Source organism: Pleurodeles waltl, chromosome 9 (assembly GCF_031143425.1).
Source record: "Pleurodeles waltl isolate 20211129_DDA chromosome 9, aPleWal1.hap1.20221129, whole genome shotgun sequence".
NCBI classification, from domain to species: Eukaryota; Metazoa; Chordata; class Amphibia; order Caudata; family Salamandridae; genus Pleurodeles; species Pleurodeles waltl.
This window is the reverse complement of record NC_090448.1, coordinates 675,077,879-675,098,637: the sequence shown is the minus strand read 5'-3', so window position 1 is coordinate 675,098,637 and position 20,759 is coordinate 675,077,879.

Genomic DNA, 20,759 nt, shown 5'->3' with positions numbered 1-20,759 from the left:
GCCCCTCAGCGTTCGCCCCGTGCCCGCTCTGCCAGGAAGCCGGGCATCTCCTTCGCCCCAGGCAACTCAGGCCCTGCCCCTGTTACCCCCGCTGCCCTCAGTGAGGAGGTCATTGACCTCCTCCGAACGCTCATTGTTGGGCAGACTACCCTTTTGAATGCCATCCAGGGGGTGGAGAGGGAGGTTCATCGCAGCAATGCGTACCTGGAGGGCATTCATTCGGGTCAGGCTGCCCATCAGCGATCGTTCCAGGCTCTGGCCTCAGCACTGACGGCAGCCATTGTCCCTGTCTCCTGCCTGCCTCTACTAACTCCCTCCTCCCAGTCTCCTGTTCCTCTGCCTGTCCCACCCACACCATCAGACCAGCCTGCACACACCTCAACACCCAAGAGAGGCTCATCCAAACATAAGCACCACAGATCACGCAGACATTCACACACGCAACATTCCGATGCAGACATGCCAACAGTCACTACCACCTCTGTGACCCCCACCTCCTCGTCTCCCTCCTCCCTCCCTGTGACGTCTACACTCACACCTCCATTCACCTCACCATCAGCCAGTGTTTCCATCACCAGCACACCCTCCACTCCAGTCCGCACACGTGCAGTCACCACCCCCACTGCCATTTACACGTCCCCTGTGTCCTCTCCCACTGTGTCTGTCACCCCCTCTTCCACACCACACAAACGCAGCCACCCACCCACCCAACAGCCATCCACCTCACGACAGCCTATCCCTCCTGCACCTGCACCCAAAGACAGCAAACGTGACTCACCTACAACCACATCCTCTCCCTCCACTCCCATTCCCACTGTACCTACCACTCTCCATTGTCCCAAGAAGCTCTTCCTCGCCACTACTAACTTCTTTCCTGACCCTGAGCCCCCCCCTCCTTCTCGTCGGGGTAAGAAGAGCACCTCAGCCACCACCAGCCCTGCAGCCCCCTTGACAAGGGTGCAGGGGTATTGGAGCCCGCCAGCCCGCATGTCTGGATCTTCGCCCAGCAGCAAGGGGACAGCCAGCCCACCCCCTGGGAAGAGGAGCAGAAGGCGGAAGGGGCGCCGCAGGAGCCCGCCTTCTACATCCCCCCCGGACACCACCCAGAGACAGTCACCAGCCACAGCTCCAAAGGGAGGAAAGGGCCACAGGCCGACGACTAAGGAGGGCAAGGGCAGCAAGTTGGAGAGGTCAGGCAGCAGGCCTGCTGCCCAGGAGGAGCCCACAACCCCCATAGCCGCTGCCCCGGGAGGAACCGGCACAGCTGCCCCGGGAGAGCCCACCAGCCCCATAGCCGCTGCCCAGGGAGGACCCAGCCCAGCTGGCCAGGAGGGCCCCACCACCCACAGCCCAGGTGGGCAGTGAAGGAGCACCATCCCCGCTGCCCAGGAGGGCACCACCAGGCATTTAGCAGTTGGCCATAGACCGTCCGCCGTCTCAAGAACCGCTGAACTGGGCCCTTCAAGGCAAGAACCGCTGAACTGGGCCCCACCGTCTCAAGAACCGCTGAACTGGGCCCCGCCGTCTCAAGAACCGCTGAACTGGGCCCTTCAAGGCAAGAACCGCTGAACTGGGCCCCGCCGTCTCAAGAACCGCTGAACTGGGCCCTTCAAGGCAAGAACCGCTGAACTGGGCCCCGCCGTCTCAAGAACCGCTGAACTGGGCCCCGCCGTCTCAAGAACCGCTGAATTGGGCCCTTCAAGGCAAGAACCGCTGAACTGGGCCCCGCCGTCTAAAGAACCGCTGAACTGGGCCCCGCCGTCTCAAGAACCGCTGAACTGGGCCCCGCCGTCTCAAGAACCGCTGAACTGGGCCCTTCAAGGCAAGAACCGCTGAACTGGGCCCTTCAAGGCAAGAACCGCTGAACTGGGCCCCGCCGTCTCAAGAACCGCTGAACTGGGCCCTTCAGGGCAAGAACCGCTGGCCCTTTGGCAGACGTGGCAGGGCAGGATCTATCTCGGGCAGGGCTGCAGGATGTCCTCTGGCCAACTTGCCTCCTCCAGTGGCAGTGGGGTCTGTTATGGACTGTATGGACTGTGGCTTTGCTCTCCCCAGGATGGCCCAGTGGGCAGGCCACCCACTGTATGGACTGTTTGGACTGTGGCTTTGCTCTCCCCAGGATGGCCCAGTGGGCAGGCCACCCACTGTATGGACTGTATGGACTGTGGCTTTGCTCTCCCCAGGATGGCCCAGTGGGCAGGCCACCCACTGTATGGACTGTATGGACTGTGGCTTTGCTCTCCCCAGGATGGCCCAGTGGGCAGGCCACCCACTGTATGGACTGTTTGGACTGTGGCTTTGCTCTCCCCAGGATGGCCCAGTGGGCAGGCCACCCACTGTATGGACTGTATGGACTGTGGCTTTGCTCTCCCCAGGATGGCCCAGTGGGCAGGCCACCCACTGTATGGACTGTTTGGACTGTGGCTTTGCTCTCCCCAGGATGGCCCAGTGGGCAGGCCACCCACTGTATGGACTGTATGGACTGTGGCTTTGCTCTCCCCAGGATGGCCCAGTGGGCAGGCCACCCACTGTATGGACTGTATGGACTGTGGCTTTGCTCTCCCCAGGATGGCCCAGTGGGCAGGCCACCCACTGTATGGACTGTATGGACTGTGGCTTTGCTCTCCCCAGGATGGCCCAGTGGGCAGGCCACCCACTGTATGGACTGTATGGACTGTGGCTTTGCTCTCCCCAGGATGGCCCAGTGGGCAGGCCACCCACTGTATGGACTGTATGGACTGTGGCTTTGCTCTCCCCAGGATGGCCCAGTGGGCAGGCCACCCACTGTATGGACTGTTTGGACTGTGGCTTTGCTCTCCCCAGGATGGCCCAGTGGGCAGGCCACCCACTGTATGGACTGTATGGACTGTGGCTTTGCTCTCCCCAGGATGGCCCAGTGGGCAGGCCACCCACTGTATGGACTGTTTGGACTGTGGCTTTGCTCTCCCCAGGATGGCCCAGTGGTCATGGAGTCCCCTCGTGGATCTGGCGTCGTGTACTCAAGTGGCTGAGGTGCCCCCCCTTCCCTTCCCCCTGAGGTGCCTGTCCTATTTTCTTTCTGATGCCCCTGCAGTGTTCTCTCCGTGGAGTTCTTGTCGTGGGACTGGGCCTTGCCCCTTTGCACAGGACCCCTGTGATCCACGGACAGTGGTTGGACTACATTTAGTAGCTGTATATATTTTGTACATAGTTTATTTATTTTTTGGGATTAATGGCGTACATATTTAAATATATCTGCCCGTTTATGATCTCTTCTTTTGGTCTTTGCATTATTTCGGAGGGGGGTGGTTTGTGGGTTGTGACAGTGATCTGTGGGAATGCATTGATGTGTGTGTTGTAGTGGGTGTGGGTGGGTGGGTGTGTGCCGGTAATCTTTTCCCTCCCCTGTGTCGTAGGTGCAGTACTCACCGATGTCTTCCGCGCCGCCGGGCGTGCTCCTGGTATATGAGGAGGAATAGGAGTGCGGGGATGACCTGTAACTCTGGCTCCATACTGCCGGAATCTCGCGTGGAGTGCGTAGAGGTGAGCGTTTTCCCGTTCGTAGTCTGTTTCCGCCGTGTTCTTATCGGCGGTGCTCCCGCCCCGGAAAAGGTGGCAGATTGGTGGGTCGTAATAGGGTGGGCGGTACTTTGTCTGCCGCCGGGCTGTTGGCGGGAACCGCCGCGCTGTTTGTTTGTACCGCTGTGGCGGTCGGAGTGTTAAGTTGGCGGGCTGTGTTGGCGGTTCCCGCCAGGGTCAGAATTGCATATTTTAGACCGCCGGCCTGTTGGCGGCTTGGCCGCCGCTTTATCACCGACCGCCAGGGTCAGAATGAGGGCCAAAGTGTCATGGTCAGATTTTGGCCTATATATGCAAAGCTTTCCTACGTGTAATGCATCTATAGCTAATTTGACTTGTCTTGCTTGTGTCTTTATTGCACTATAAGCATAATCATTTGCAAACGTTAGTTTCTCTAATCCCTTTTCTAGCTTTTCCTTTAACGCTTTTCTTCTATCATCAGTGTGATCTAAAAAGCTCTTCTCTACAGGCGTTAGTAAGCAGGTTACATTATTGCCTTGCGCATAAGCTGTGCCAAATGTCAGTGTGGGCTCAAAGAAACCCCTAATTATTTTTATACTATGATCTCTAGCTATTTTACTCAAATATTCATTCATAGGCACAAAAGAAAACACTACATCTAGATTAGAATAGAAGTATTGAATATGTTCTTGATCATAAAGCCTTGTTAATAACAAACTACAACTTATCCCGTAGGTCAATGGCAAACTATGGTAAGTAACCCCTTCTTGTACTGACAAAGGAATTTTCGTGCACACATAACAATTCTTCGCATCCATCGTTTCAACATACTCATTCAACAAGCGATAGAAAACATTAGTAGATAGTTCCCCTTTTGTGTTAATTCCCTCATGTAAATATTTCATATCCTGCTCCAATTTCTCCCATGGTGTTAGCGTAGCAGTCTCAGGAATTGAAGCATTGTTAGTCCCACTCTTATCCACCAATGGTATTCCCACAATCACAGCTATTATTACTATCGCACTCACAACACCCAAAATAATACTCAGCCATCTACAAATCCTACTCCTATTATTGTCATCTCTAGGGTTAATCATGATCTGTATAGAATCAGAAAGCAGAACAATATAGAGGCAAACAATCAACCGAAGAAAGTCTAAAAGCTCTTTTTTTTTTCTCGAGCAAAGTCTTTCTTTAGCACGTATTTACAGCATTTCACTCACTCCCAGGATCCTTGTCAGATCAGGTTAGCAGCTTGTCAAAATCGGGTTTTCAAAAGTCAATTCAGGTTAACAGTGTCACATCCGGTAATTTATCAGTCTCTTTTTCTCAGGTTTCCCTTTTTCAAATCTCAGCTTAACACAGTCTCTTATTTGTGGGCAACTTCAAGTACCGTAATATTGATCTGGAATCTCTCGATCAAAACAGAATGCCAAAAATTCTTGTTGCCACTCAGCTGATGTTGCATACGCCCATTCTGGACCTGCGTACCTTCTGTTTGCAATTCTCTTTCTTTTCAGTTTGCGATCACCCTGCAATTCTCCTTCACTCAGATCTTCCCTTCTTGGGGTATCAACTTCTTCCTCTATTGTTTCGTCTATTACCACTTTTCCCTTTGTTGCTTGTGGCTCTGGCCATTTATCTCCTTTCAGTGACCTTTTGCTCTTTGGCTTTTCAGGTTGAGGTTCAATGCCCTCCTCTTGTGATATGGTGATTTCTCTTGATGGCTCTGCAAGCGGCTCAGGAGGAGTCTGAACTCTTTGACTTTCCTCTGTTTCACCTCCTTCGCCTTCTGGGTCTGTCAGGGGTTCAACTTCAAACCGGTATCCGTCTGCTTCTGGGAGAACCTCTCTTCATGTCGGTTTCCCTGGTGCTTCAGTTGAGATAGGCTCACCGTCACCCCCTCTGGATTTGATTTGCAGTTTGAGTGACCAGGACGTCCTCAACAGGCTCTCCTTCAGTCTCAGTTCCCCTTTGATTACTCTCCGGCCCTGAGACTTCCTTTTCTGTAGCTGTTATTCTCGACAACTCAAGTTCCTCATCAGTTGGACATGTCACCTTCTTTGAGTGACTGGCATGAATCCAGTTTAGAACTCCCGCACATTTCACAGCAGTAGTAGTTGTCAGTATGACTTGATACGGCCCCTTCCAACGTGGCTCCAAACACGACTTCCTCACGTGTTTCTTGACAACAACCCAGTCACCAGCTTTCAGAGTGTGACCTGGATCATTTATCGGTGGCAGTGTGGTTGCTTCCACCTGGTGAGAGAAAGAGCGGACCACGCCAGCCAGACCCTTGCAGTAGTCCAACACCATATCATCTGTGATATTCACAAGAGAATTTGCAGGCACTGCGGGTAATCTCATAGCTCAGCCCATGAGAATTTCATGTGGAGACAGTCCTGTTTTCTTGTTGGGCGTATTTCTCATTGACATTAGCACTAGAGGCAATGCATCTGGCCATTTCAAATTCGTAGCTGTACACATTTTTTCCATTCTCGACTTAAAGGTGCCATTCATCTGTTCCACTAGTCCTGATGCTTCAGGGCGGTAACTGCAATGCAACTTCTGTTCAATGTTCAGTGCGGCACACAAGAGCTTAACCACCTCGTTGTTGAAGTGACTTCCCCTATCTGATTCTAAAGAGATTGGAAACCTGAAACGTGGTATCAATTCCCTAAGCAGCAACTTCGCTACTGTGAGACTGTCATTCCTACGTGTAGGGTAAGCTTCAATCCAGTGACTGAAAATGCACACAATCACCAACACATACCTCAAGCCTCCACACACAGGCATCTCAATAAAATCCATCTGCATCCTGCTAAATGGACCTCCTGCTCTCCCAATGTGGCTTCAATTCACCACGGTCCCTTTCCCCGCATTCATCTGCTGACAGATGATGCACCTGTGACAGATTACTTCTGCGGCTTGCCTGAACTTCGGGTTAAACCAGTCTGTTTTGAACAACCTGATCATGGCATCTCTCCCAATATGTGCTTGACCATGGTAAAACCTCGAAAACTGTGACAAGAGACTGTTTGGCAAAACCATTTTCCCCTCATCTGAAACCCACAAATCATCAGGTCTTTGTACACATTGCAACCTTTTCCGGGGCGGGAGCCCCGCCGATAAAAACACGGCGGAAACAGACATTTCAAAAGGAAAACGCTTAGCTCTACACACTCCACGAGGAATCGGAACAGCATGGAACCCGAACTCCACATCCTCCCAGCCATTGCCTTCCTGCTCTTCTTCCAGGATCACGATCCTCGCCGCAGACGACAACGGTGAGTACTGCACCTACGACACAGGGGAGGGGGGAGGAGGAAAGGTTACGGGCACACACATACGCGACACACCCACCCCCACCCTCACCCCGACCGAAATACCTACACACCTACCTATGCATAAAAAAAGTCAGAGTGACACCCCCAAACCCCCCCCCCCAAAAAGCTAAGACAAAAGGCAATGAATGTAAAAGTAGAACTATATTATTGCAACAATAAAGTATAGCGATCTTAGCAATATATGAATAATAAATACACATCTAGAACTATATACATACAAGTAGCAAAAGTCCGGCCCAGTCTTTCAAAGTCCAAATGTTCGTGGGCCAATGTGCAGCAACACATGGGCAAAGCCCACACACGAGAACGAGTCCATTGGAGAGAACACTACTGGGGCATCACAAAAAGATAAAACAGGCACCTCAGGGGGAAGGGAAGGGGGGGCACCTCAGCCACATGAGTCCACGACGCCAGATCCACGAAGGGCCTCCATGCCCACTGTGCCATCCTGGGGAGTGCAAAGCCACAGTCCAAGTCTCTACAGTGGGTGGATTGCCCACTGTGCCATCCTGGGGAGTGCAAAGCCACAGTCTCTCAAGTCTCTACAGTGGGTGGATTGCCCACTGTGCCATCCTGGGGAGTGCAAAGCCACAGTCTCTCAAGTCTCTACAGTGGGTGGATTGCCCACTGTGCCATCCTGGGGAGTGCAAAGCCACAGTCCATCAGGTGGATTACAGAGACCACTGGTCATGGAGGAGGCATGGTGGGCAGAGTGCGTTGTGAAGGCCTGCCCGACACAGAACCGGGACTGCCAATGGGCCAGCGGTGCTTGACAGGAAGGGCCCAGCGGAGCAGTGCTTGACAGGAAGGGCCCAGCGGAGCGGTGCTTGACAGGAAGGGCCCCGCGGAGCGGTGCTTGACAGGAAGGGCCCAGTTCAGCGGTGCTTGCATGGCGGGGCCCTGTTCAGCGGTGCTTGAGACGGCGGGGCCCAGCGGAGCGGTGCTTGACAGGAAGGGCCCAGCGGAGCGGTGCTTGACAGGAAGGGCCCAGCGGAGCGGTGCTTGACAGGAAGGGCCCAGCAGAGCGGTGTTTGACAGGAAGGGCCCAGCGGAGCGGTGCTTGACAGGAAGGGCCCAGTTCAGCGGTGCTTGCACGGCGGGGCCCTGTTCAGCGGTGCTTGAGATGGCGGGGCCCAGCGGAGCGGTGCTTGACAGGAAGGGCCCAGCGGAGCGGTGCTTGACAGGAAGGGCCCAGTTCAGCTGTGCTTGAGACGGCGGGGCCCTGTTCAGCGGTGCTTGAGACGGCGGGGCCCAGTTCAGCGGTGCTTGACAGGAAGGGCCCAGCGGAGCGGTGCTTGACAGGAAGGGCCCAGTTCAGCGGTGCTTGACAGGAAGAGCCCAGTTCAGCGGTGCTTGAGACGGCGGGGCCCTGTTCAGCGGTGCTTGAGACGGCAAGCCCTGTTCAGCGGTGCTTGAGACGGCGGGGCCCTGTTCAGCGGTGCTTGAGATGGCAGGGCCCTGTTCAGCGGTGCTTGAGACGGCGCTGCCCTGTTCAGCGGTGCTTGAGACGGCGGGGCCCTGTTCAGCGGTGCTTGAGACGGCGGGGCCCTGTTCAGCGGTGCTTGAGACGGCGGGGCCCTGTTCAGCGGTGCTTCTCACGGCGGGGCCCTGTTCAGCGGTGCTTCTCACGGCGGTGCCCTGTTCAGCAGTGCCTGTCTTGTGTTTCCAGTGAACCACACCTGGCCAATACTTGCCGCTCAGTCTGCATCGGACCTCTCCGTTGCGGGGCCCTCCTGTGATGGAGCCCTCGGGCCCTGTGTCTCCTCCGATACCCCCGGAATGGGGCTGGTGGGGCCCTCCTGGCCAGGTCGGCTGCTCCCTGCCTTTTGCTCCTTGCTGCCCTTGCCCTCCTTGGCAGACTGTCCGTGGCCCTTGGCTCCCTTACCCGATGTGGCCGGTGACGGTGTAAGGCTACCCTCCTTGGGGGCAGGCGTATCAGACCTGTCGCGCCTGCCCTTGAGTTTTTTGCTCCTCTTCCCAGGGGGGGGTGGCTGTGCCTTTGCTGCTGGACAGTGTCCCAGACCATGGAAAGGACGGACTCCGAAAACCAGGCACGACGTTCTTGGGAGTTGCTGGGCTGGTGGTGGCTGAGGTGTTTGTGGAACTCTTACGGGATGGAGGGGGTGGGTCAGGTGAGGAAAAGAGGTCATGTTTAGAGAGGAAAATTTTCTTTGGAGCCATGGGAAGGGTAGCTGGAGTGGGTATGGGAGTGGAGGAAGAGGATGTGGTTGTAGGAGAGTCAAGTGTGCTGTCTTTGGGTGCAGGTGCTTGGTCTGGAGGCTGACGTGAGGTGGATGGCTGTTGTTTGGGTGCCTGCCTGCGTTTGTGTGGTTGGGAAGTGGGGGTGACAGACACACTGGGAGAGGACACAGGGGACGTGTACATGGCAGTGGGGGTGGTGACTGCACGTGTGCGGACTGTACTGGAGGGTGTGCTGGTGATGGGTGCAATGGCTGATGGTGGTGTGCTTGCAGGTGTGTGTGGAGATGTCACAGGGAGGGAGGAGGGAGATGAGGAGGTGGGGGACACAGAGGAGGTAGTGACTGTTGGCATGTCTGCATCTGGATGTTGCTTGGGTGAATGCTTGTGTGTTCTGTGGTGCTTATGTTTGGATGAGCTGCCCTTGGGTGTTGAGGTGTGTGCAGGCTGGTCTGTAGGTGTGGATGGGATAGGCAGAGGAACAGGGGAGTGGGACTGGGTGGAGGGAGTCAGAAGAGGGAGGCTGGAGACAGGGACAATCGCTGCCGTCAGTGCTGAGGCCAGAGCGTTGAACGATCGTTGATGGGCAGCCTGACCCGAATGAAGGCCCTCCAGGTATGCATTGCTTTGATGCACCTCCCTCTCCACACCCTGGATGGCATTCAAAAGGGTAGACTGCCCAACAATGATGGTCCTCAGGAGGTCAATGACCTCCTCACTGAGGGCAGCAGGGGTGACTGGGGCAGGGCCTGAGGTGCCTGGGGCGAAGGAGATGGCTGGCTTCCTGGCCTTGCGGGCACGGGCCGAAGGCCGAGGGGCTGCTGGGAGGGCGGAGCTGGTGCGCTGGGTGGCGGCTGTACCTGTAGGATCGGTGGGCACGGATGTTGCCGCCACCGCAAGGGAGCTCCCTTCCGAGGACGTGTCGATGTCGCTGACGTCTCCACGGGTCCCCGTGGTGGAGCCCCCCTCGCCCTCCGTCTCACTGGTCATGTCGGAGTCAGTTGCATGGCCTTCCGGGGCCATGTGAGATGCAGCTCCCTCTTGCGCCGATGCCACTTCTCCTCCGCCTGATGATGCTAATGCACACATTCACAGAAAAACAAAGAAAATGGGGGGGGGTGGTGGAAAACATAAAGACAAGTTGAGTGCATGCATTGGGGACACCGTTGGCGGAGAGGACAGACACAGAAGCCCCCTGCACTACGCTGCGCACTTGGGGTACACTACTCATTCACTGGGACATGCCCTACAAGCCTATGGGCGCCAACTGCCCACACAGTATACACTGGTCCATGAATCGCATTACTAGGCACCCTACAGAGGTGGGGGGCGGGGGCACAGGACCATACCTCACGGACGGGCCTATCCTACAGAAATCGCCCTGGCCTAGGGATACCCACAGCCCTCCTCCCCCCCCAGGCACCTCCACTGCGCGCTAAATAGCCGAATGTGCTGGTACTCACCCCCTTGTGTCTGCTGTGATGTCCTCAAGCGCCCATCTAAATCGAGGTAGGCCACCGCCAGGATCCGGGACATCAGGGGGGTCAAGGTACGACTGGCACCCCTCCTAGGTTGGGAGGCCATCCCCAGCAGAGCCTCCGCGGTCTTCCTGCTCCCGCGGCGGATGTCCTCCCACCTCTTGCGGCAGTGGGTGCCCCTTCTGTTGTGGACCCCCAGGGCCCGGACGTCCTTGGCGATGGCACGCCAAATGTCGATCTTCTGATGGGCGCTGACCTATGTGACATGTACAGGGGGGGAAGAGAAACATCATCACTTTTCTGCATGCTCGATGTGAGTGGCCCCCCCTCCCCAACCTTGCCATGTGGCACATGCTCTCATCTGTCGTGCCATGCATTCGTCATTCGCTGCCCTCGCCTCCATCGTACATCCTCCCCACTCAACCCAGGCATTGGGCACTATGCATTGCCCCCCGTGTACTCACCTGTTGGTCTGGAGGTCCGTAGAGTAGCGCATACTGGGGGAGGACCCCGTCCACGAGCTTCTCCAACTCCTCGGAACTGAAGGCGGGGGCCCTTTCCCCAGTCGCAGCAGCCATTGTCACTTCCAGACCGAGGTCACAGCAGCACTTGCAGTATAGGTCCTCTCCAGTGGATGATCAGGTCTCGTGTGAATAAGCATAGAGAAAATGGCGGTTACGGCCGCGGAGGTGCGTACCGCGGCGGTGCGTACCGCGACCGCCGGCGCTCACTGCCATTGGCTCCTGAAACCCATAGGGTTCAATGTTGTCCAATGCGGCTTTGCACCGCGGACTGCGACCGCCTACCGCCACGGTGTGCCACGCTTGCGCAATGACCTCACTTCACATTGTCACACTTCACAGGTCAGGCAGCCGCCATTTCCAGGGCCCAAATGGCTTAATTCCTACTGCGTCACACATGGGTAGGCCTTGCACCGACATTCATACTAGCCATTCAATACCGAGAGATTCGTGTACTGTGCATGCTGAGGGCACTTACCTGTGGGTTGCTTGACTCGGTGCTCCATGTTGTCCTTCCTAGGCACCGTCCGCTGGGACTTGCGAGGAGATGGAGGAATCCTCCTGTGTACAGACCGCTGGTGGACCTGTCGACAATGGAAGAAAGACACGTCATACTCACCTACAGACTCAACCGTGCCACTATACAGGAACTGTGTGCCCAGCTGGAGCCAGACCTGATGTCACCCATCCGCCAACCCACAGAGATTCCGCCTCTAGTGCAAGTGCTGTCAGTACTGCATTTTTTTGCCAGTGGATCATTTCAAACTACAGTGGCCATTTCATCTGGGATGTCTCAGCCTATGTTTTCAAAGGTGTTGTCCAGAGTGTTGTCTGCCCTGATGAAATACATGCGGAGCTACATCATTTTCCCTGAGGTGGGTGACTTGCCTACAGTGAAGGGTGATTTCTATGCCCTTGGACACATTCCGAATATCATTGGTGCCATTGATGGTACCCATGTGGCTTTGGTTCCCCCAAAAGACGATGAACAGGTGTACAGGAACCGAAAAAATTATCATTCGATGAATGTCCAGGTGGTCTGTTTGGCTGACCAGTACATCTCCCATTTAAATGCCAAGTTTCCAGGGTCAGTGCATGACGCGTACATCATGCGAAATAGCAGCATCACTTATGTGATGGAACAGCTACAGAGACACCGTGTGTGGCTAATTGGTGACTCTGGTTACCCCAACCTGCCTTGGCTATTGACCCCAGTGAGGAATCCCAGGACCACGGCAGAGGAACAGTACAATGAGGCCCATGGGCGTACTAGGAGGGTGATTGAGCGTACCTTCGGCCTCCTGAAGGCCAGGTTTAGGTGCCTGCATATGACTGGTGGATCCCTAATGTACTCACCAAAGAAGGTGTGTCATATCATCGTGGCCTGCTGCATGCTTCACAACCTGGCTTTGCGACGCCAGGTGCCTTTCCTGCAGGAGGATGGTCCAGATGGTTTTGTTGTGGCCGCTGTGGAGCCTGCGGAGAGTGAAGAGGAGGAAGACGAAGAGGACGACACAGACAACAGGGACAGAGTGATACTGCAGTATTTCCAGTGACACACAGGTAAGGATCTACTCCTGCATTGTATTATATCTGTAACTGTAGAGGCTCTCTACTGTCTGACCTTTCACCCCAATGTATGGTAACTTAGTTGTGTATTTCACTTCCTATTTCAGTGATCTGATCCCCACGGAGTGCCCTCTGGTTTTTTTCCCCATGGACTACCGCTGTGTGACACTGGTATGTTGTCATCACAATGTTAATAGAAATGTTTTGTTGGTTATCTCGAATACATTTGGTTTAAATAAATAGATAGCAGAATCCAGTTTGTTTTTGTGCAAAAAATGTGTTTATTGTAGTTTTCAAATAGGTGTATAGTTCTAAAAGGGTGATGGGTAATGGTGGAGGCATGTCCATGGCAGTGTCCAGACTGTCGTTCCTACAGGTCCATTGTCCATATGCCTGTGGAAGGTGGAGCAGGGGCAGTTCAAGGTTGGACAGGGTGAACAAGTGGGACAGTGGGATGACATCCGGGGGATTCCATGCATGGCGGGGGTCTTGACATCCTACTCTGTCTTCTTCCTAGATCTCAGGCCTTTCTTGCGGGGTGGTTCTTGTTCTGCATGGGGTGGGGTCCGGGTGGGCCGTTGTGTCGGGCCTCCTGACCACTAGCGCCGGCGGAGGTGGTGGGCTGTTCTTCCTCCATGCTAGTGGCAGGGGCCCTTTGGGGGGCCACATGGTCCCGCAATGTGGTGACAATCTGGTTGAGTGCCACCTCGATTGTACCCATTGCGGAACTGATGCTGCGCAGTTCTTCCCGGAACCCATGTACTGGCCCTCCTGCATGGCCTGATCTCCTGGAACCTGGCCAGGACCGTCGCCATCGTCTCTTGGGAGTGGTGGTACGCTCCCATGATGGTGGTGAGGGCCTCTTGGACAGTGGGTTCCCTAGGCCTGTCCTCCCTCTGTCGCACAGCAGCCCTCCCAGTTCCCCTTTGTTCCTGGGCCTCTGTCCCCTGGACGGTGTGCCCACTACCAGTGCCCCCAGGTCCCTGTTGTTGTTGGGGTTGTGGGTTACCCTGGGTGCCCTGTACTGGTAGACACACCGCTGCTTGACCTGTCCTGGAGACAGAAGCATGGGCCCGCTGGGTGGGTGCTGTGCTGGTGTTTCCAGAGGGGGGTAGGTCTGCTGTGGCCTGTGGCTGACTGAGGGTAACCGACTGTCCAGAGGTCCCCGATGGTCCGGGCTGGTCATCAGGTTCTAGGTCGACAGAGCTGCTGTCATCACTGGGGGCCTGTTCTGGGGGTGGGATGGACAAATCTGGACCCTCCTGGCCGGTGTGTTGGCGTTCGGGCCCTGCAGGGGTAAAAGAGTATGGTTATTGCTTTTGTGTGTGCCATGGCGTGCGATTTGTGGGTGCCCTTGTCCCCCAGGGCTGGCAGTCCCTTGTGGGAGGAGTTGTGAGGGTGGTTTGGGGGGGGGGGGATGGGTATGTGCAGTGGTCATGCTTAGATGATGGGTGTCCATGGTTTGTGTTGGCATTCAGGGGTTGGTGTTGGGTTGGGTGGGTTGTGCTGGTGAGACATTAACAGGGAGGATGTGTGCTGGGGGGTTGGGGGTGAGGGTGGGGGTGTGGTTTGGCATGCTGGTGGGTGGGGGGGGGTGAAGTAGTTGAGATTAGACTTACCAGAGTCCATTCCTCCGCCTACTCCAGCGAGGCCCTCAGGATGCAGGATGTTCAAGACCTCTTGCTCCCATGCTGTGAATTCGGGTGGAGTGGGTGGGGGTCCGCCGCCAGTCTTCTGCACAGCGATGTTGTGTCTTGACACCATCGACCGCACCTTCCCCCGTAGGTCGTTCCAGCGCTTTCGGATGTCTTCCCGATTTCTGGGATGCTGTCCCACAGCGTTGACCCTGTCGACGATCCTTTGCCATAGCTCCGCCTTCCTGGCTATTGTGGTGTGCTGCACCTGTGTGCCGAAGAGCTGGGGCTCTACCCTCATTATTTCCTCCACCATGACCCTGAGTTCTTGGTCCGAGAACCTGGGGTGTCTTTGGGGTGCCATGGGGTGGTGTGGATGAGGTGTGGAGAGGTGTTTGTGGTGATGAGTGTGGTGGTGTGTGGTGTTTTGTGCGTAGATGTGGTGTGGGTGATGATGTTGGGTTCCTGTGTGTGTTGTGCTTTGCGTTCCCTGTGCTCTCTCTCTGTGTTTTGCGCCTTGTCTCTGAATTTCGAGTTGTGGGGGTCTGTGGGTGTTGTGGGTGTGTGTTTTATATTGTGATGGGTGTGTGGGAGTGGTGTATGTATGTGTATCAGGTGTGTGTATTTCGAATTGTCCAATGTGGTGTGTTTTGTAAATGTGTGTGTATTTTGACCGCGGCAGTGTGTACCGCCAATGGGATATCGCGGTTGAAAGACCGCCGCGTGGATTCGTGGGTCGTAATGGCATGGGCGTGTTTGTGTTGGCGTGACGGTGGAGGTTTGGTCATCTCCAGTTTATCGCTGACCGCTGATGAGGCGGCCTTCAGTGGATGTCGGGTTTTTGGCGATTTGGCAGTTGTGGGTCAGAATGACCGTGGCGGTTTACCGCAGCCGCGGCGGTATGATGGCGGTCTTCTGACCGGCGGTAAGAGCCTTTTACCGCCGAGGTCAGAATGACCCCCAAAATAGTCTTGTGACTTAACATGAGCATTGCATTTCACCATGGCAATTTCAAGGGGTAACTGAATCGTGTACAACAATTCCTTAATTCTTTCGCCATTTTTCACTGGAGAACCAGAAGAGATCAGGAAACCCCTCTGGGACCATAATTGGCCACAATCATGAACAATTCCAAATCTGCTATCAGTATAGTAGATAGGGACTTTCAAATTTTCAGCAGCATGGCACGCTCTAGTAAGAGCAATCAATCCAGCCACTTGAGCAGAGTATACTCATTCGAGCCAAGATGCTTCCACGATACCGGATATTGTACACACAGAGTATCCAGCTCTCAGTACTCCTATTGAGTCTCTCAGGCATGAACCATCAACAAAGATAATGTAATCGTTTTCGTCTAATTGAGTATCTTTAATGTCAGGTCTTGGTTTGGTGCACAGTTCTGTTACCTCAAGACATTCATGTTCTACTTCCTCAGCATCATCAATATCTGTATTCTAATTAGGAAGCAAAGTTGCCGGGTTTAACACAGTACATTTTTTCAAAGACACATTAGGTGACCCCAGTATAATTGTTTCATATTTAGTGAGTATCGCATTTGTCATATGCTGGGTCTTAGCACGGGTCAATAATATCTCGACTGAATGTGGGACCATTACCCTTAAGGGACGTCCCATCACTATCTCTTCACACTGAGTGAGGCTTTGACCAACTGCTGCAACTGCACACAAACAACCCGGTAAGGCTGCTGCGACTGGGTCCAAAGTAGCTGAAACATATGCTACCGGGCGGTTTGCACCTCCATGGACCTGTGTCAGGACAGACAAAGAACAAGCATCACGTTCATGACAAAACAGTACAAACGGCTTTGTGTAGTCAGGCATACCTAAAGCTGGAGCCCTGCACATGCTCTCTCTTAGTTCAATGAATGCCTTCATTTCTTTCTCGGACATAGTCAGGGTACCCGGGCCATCCATAACCTCCTTGACAGTCAACTTCACCAAAGGCTTAGAGATAATTGAGAAGTTGGGAATCTACTGACAACAGTAACCCACCATTCCCAAAAATATCCTCACGTCTCTTTTGGATGTTGGGGGATTCATCTGCAATATGGCTGTCACTCTTTCTTTAGATATTTTCCTCGACCCTTTCTCAATTAGATGGCCTAAGTACTTCACCTCTTTCTGACAGTACTGGAGCTTCTTTGGGGACACTTTGGGGGTCATTCCAACCCTGGCGGTCGGTGTTAAAGCAGCGGCCAACCCGCCAACAGGCTGGTGGTCCAAAAAATGGAATTCTGACCCTGGCGGGAACCAGCAACACAGCCCGCCAACTTAACACTCCGACCGCCACGGCGGGACAGACAAACAGCGCGGCGGTCACCGCCAACAGGCAGGCGGCAGACAATGTACCGCCCACCCTATCACAACTCACCAATCCGCCACCTTTTCCGGGGCGGGAGCCCCGCCGATAAAAACACGGCGGAAACAGACTACGAATGGGAAAACGCTCACCTCTATGCACTCCACGAGGACAGAGAACAGCATGGAACCCGAATTAAACATCCTACCAGCTCTTGTCTACCTGCTCATCTACCACGAGTACGAACTCCGGCGCAGAAGACAACGGTGAGTACTGCACCTACGACACAGGGGAGGGGGGAGGACGAAAGGTTACGGGTACACACATATGCGACCCCCCCCCCAAACTATCTACACACCAATGCAGAGCACCAAGTCACAGTGACACCACCCAAACCCACCGGAATGATGCAAAGACATAATTAAAGTGAGAAACAAAATGTATCTATAAAATCGGTTCGTTGACGTCATGGTAAAATAGCAAAAAGAAATGTAACAAAATAAAGTAAGACCATTGCGAAACCGATAAATATAGGCAATAAGTCCTGCACAGTCACTTAAATTTCCACTGTCCGTGGGCCAAAGTGTATCAACACACGGGCAAAGCCCACACAGGAGACCTGAGTCCGTTGGAGAGAACAATGCTGGGGCATCAGATGACAAAACTACAGGGACCTCAGGGGGAAGGGAAAGGGGGTCACCTCAGCCACATGAGTCCACGACGCCAGATCCACGAAGGGTCCACCATGCCCACTGTGCCATCCTGGGGAGTGCAAAGCCACAGTCTCTCAAGTCTCTACAGTGGGTGGGCTGCCCACTGTGCCATCCTGGGGAGTGCAAAGCCACAGTCTCTCAAGTCTCTACAGTGGGTGGGCTGCCCACTGTGCCATCCTGGGGAGTGCAGACACATAGGCCATCAGATGGATTACAGACTCCACAGGTATTGGAGGAGGCATTGTGCCCAGAGTGCAGCGTGAACACTAGCTCGACACGGATCTGGCACTGTCAATGGGCCAGCGGTGCTTGAGACGGCGGGGCCCAGCGGAGCGGTGCTTGACAGGAAGGGCCCAGCGGAGCGGTGCTTGAGACGGCGGGGCCCAGCGGAGCTGTGCTTGACAGGAAGGGCCCAGCGGAGCAGTGCTTGAGACGGCAGGGCCCAGCGGAGCGGTGCTTGACAGGAAGGGCCCAGCGGAGCAGTGCTTGAGACGGCAGGGCCCAGCGGAGCGGTGCTTGAGACGGCGGGGCCCAGCGGAGCGGTGCTTGAGACGGCAGGGCCCAGTGGAGCGGTGCTTGAGACGGCGGGGCCCAGCGGAGCGGTGCTTGAGACGGCGGGGCCCAGCGGAGCGGTGCTTGAGACGGCGGGGCCCAGCGGAGCGGTGCTTGAGACGGCGGGGCCCAGCGGAGCGGTGCTTGACAGGAAGGGCCCAGCGGAGCGGTGCTGGACAGGAAGGGCCCAGCGGAGCGGTGCTTGAGACGGCGGGGCCCAGCGGAGCGGTGCTTGAGACGGCGGGGCCCTGTTCAGCGGTGCCTATCTTCACGGCGGGGCCCTCTTCAGCGGTGCCCTTCTGCACGGCGGGGCCCTCTTCAGCGGTGCCTATCTTCACGGCGGGGCCCTCTTCAGCGGTGCCCTTCTGCACGGCGGGGCCCTCTTCAACGGAGCCCTTCTGCACGGCGGGGCCCTCTTCAGCGGTGCCTATCTTCACGGCGGGGCCCTCTTCAGCGGTGCCCTTCTGCACGGCGGGCCCTCTTCAGCGGTGCCTATCTTCACGGCGGGGCCCTCTTCAGCGGTGCCCTTCTGCGCGGCGGGCCCTCTTCAGCGGTGCCTATCTTCACGGCGGGGCCCTCTTCAGCGGTGCTTGTCGTGTCTTTCAAGGGAGCCTGACCTGGCCAGGACTCCCTGCTTAGTCGCCCTCCGACCGTCCAGTTGCTGGACCCTTCTGTGACGGAGTCCTGGGCCCGTGGGTGTCCTCCGTCACACCCGGGATGGGGCTTGTGGGGCCCTCCTGCTCCGCGCCCCTGCTGGCTGACTTCTCCGCCCTGCTACCCTTGCCCTCCTTAGATGAGGCTCTCTGGCCCTTGCCTCCCCTGGATGTTGTGGCAGGTGACGGCCCAGGACTTTGCTCCTTGGGGGCAGCTGTGTCAGCCTTCTCGCGGCGGCCCTTGGCTTTACGGGTCCTCTTACCAGGGGGGGGGGGCTGGCTGTCCCCTTGCTGCTGGCCGAAGTGTCAGTGCTGGGAAAGGGTGGACTCCAAAACCCATGCACAATGTTGAGACTTGAAGCAGGGCTGGTGGTGGCTGAGGTGCTCTTGGGACTCTTCCCAGATGGAGGGGGTGGGTCAGGTGGGGTAAAGAGGTTAACTGTGGAGAGGTAAAGTTTTTTAGGACCAAGGTAAAGGGTAGGTTTAGTGGTTATGGGAGTGGAGGAAGAGGATGTGGTTGTAGGAGAGTCAGGTGTGCTGTCTGTGGGTGCAGGTGCTTGTGACGTAGGCTGTGGTGAGGTGGTTGGCTGTTGGGTGGGTGGCTGCCTGCGTTTGTGTGTCTTGGAAGAGGGGGTGACAGACACACTGGGAGAGGACACAGGGGACGTGTAAATGGCAGTGGGGGTGGTGACTGCACGTGTGCGGACTGTACTGGAGGGTGTGCTGTGGTGGAAGTACTGGCTGATGGTGGTGTGCATGCAGGTGTGAGTGGAGACGTCACAGGGAGGGAGGAGGGAGACGAGGAGGAGGGGGACACAGAGGTGGTAGTGACTGTTGCCATGTCTGCATCTGGGTGTTGCTTTGGTGAATGCTTGTGGGATCTGTGGTGCTTATGTCTGGATGAGCTGCCCTTGGGTGTTGAGGTGTGTGCAGGCTGGTCAGATGGTGTGGATGGGATAGGCTGAGGAACAGGAGACAGAGACAGGGAGGAGGCAGTTAGTAGAGGGAGGCTGGAAACGGGGACAATGGCTGCCGTCAGTGCTGAGGCCAGAGCAGTGAACGATCGTTGATGGGCAGCCTGACCCGAATGAATGCCCTCCAGGTATGCATTGCTCCGATGCACCTCCCTCTCTACCGCCTGGATGGCATTTAAAAGGGTAGACTGCCCAACAATGATGGTCCTCAGGAGGTCAATGACCTCCTCACTGAGGGCAGCAGGGGTAACAGGGGCAGGGGCTGAGGTGCCTGGGGCGAAGGAGATGCCCGCCTTCTTGGGCGAGCGTGCACAGAGCGAAGGCTGAGGGGCTGCTGGGAGGGCGGAGCTGGTGCGCTGGGTGGCGGCTGTACCTGTTGAGGCGGGGGGCACGGATTTTGCCACCACCGCTAGGGAGCTCCCATCCGAGGACGTGTCGGTGTCGCTGGTGTCACCACGGGTCCCCGTTGTGGTGCTCGCCCCGCCCTCCGTATCACTGGTGACCTCGGTGTCTGTACCATGGCCCACCGGGGCCTTGTGAGTTGCAGCTCCCTCGTGCTCCGATGCCAATTCTCCTCCGCCTGATGATGCTAATGCACACATGCACAAGAAGATAAAGAAAAAGGGTGGGGGGAGACATAAAGACAGGTTGAGTGCATGCATTGTCAACACCGTTGGCGGAGAGGACAGATACAGTAGCCTCATGCACTACGCCGCGCAATCGGGGTACACTCCTCAGTACTTGTGACTAGGCCAACAGGTCAATGGACAACAAATGCACACATGGGTAATGCTGGACCATCGATTGCTGTACTTGGCACCCTACAGAGGTTTGGGGCGGGGGCACAGGGCCATGCCTAAAGGAGCGGACTACACTACAGAAAGCGCCCTGGCCTAATGTCACCCACAGCCCTCCTCCCCCACCCAGACGCCTCCATTGCGTGTAAAGATAGCTGAATGTACTGGTACTCACCCCCTTGTGTCTGCTGTGATGTCCTCACGCACCCATCCAAATCGGGGTAGGCCACCGCCAGGATCTGGGACATCAGGGGGGTCAATTGTCTGCTGGCACCCCTCCTACGTTGGGAGGCCATCCCCAGCAGAGACTCGGCGGTCTTTCTGGTCCCGCGGCGGATGTCCTCCCACCTCTTTCGGCAGTGGGTGCCCCGTCTGTTGTGGACCCCCAGGTCCCGGACGTCCTTGGCGATGGCACGCCAAATGTCGAGTTTCTGATGGGCGCTGACCTATTTGACATGTACAGGGTGGAAAAGTAAATATCATT